Source organism: Pterocles gutturalis, unplaced genomic scaffold (assembly GCF_000699245.1).
Source record: "Pterocles gutturalis isolate BGI_N339 unplaced genomic scaffold, ASM69924v1 scaffold20367, whole genome shotgun sequence".
Classification (NCBI taxonomy): Eukaryota; Metazoa; Chordata; class Aves; order Pterocliformes; family Pteroclidae; genus Pterocles; species Pterocles gutturalis.
Genome location: NW_010108362.1, coordinates 1 through 205, shown reverse-complemented (window position 1 = coordinate 205; position 205 = coordinate 1).

Here is a 205-nt window from a genome sequence, read left to right as displayed (position 1 = left end):
TCCCCGTGGATCTTGTGTCATCCCTTGTCCCGTTCCTGAGTCACAGAGCTCTCTGGGACAGCTGGGCTGCTGGCGTGGGAGGAATGGGGACGCAGCACGGTGGGACCCTGGACAGCCCAATGGCACCAGAAGAGGTTTGGGCAAGTGTTGGAGACCTGGAACGCTACATCCAGCTGCTGCTTCTGCCTTCGGATGGTCCCAAGCC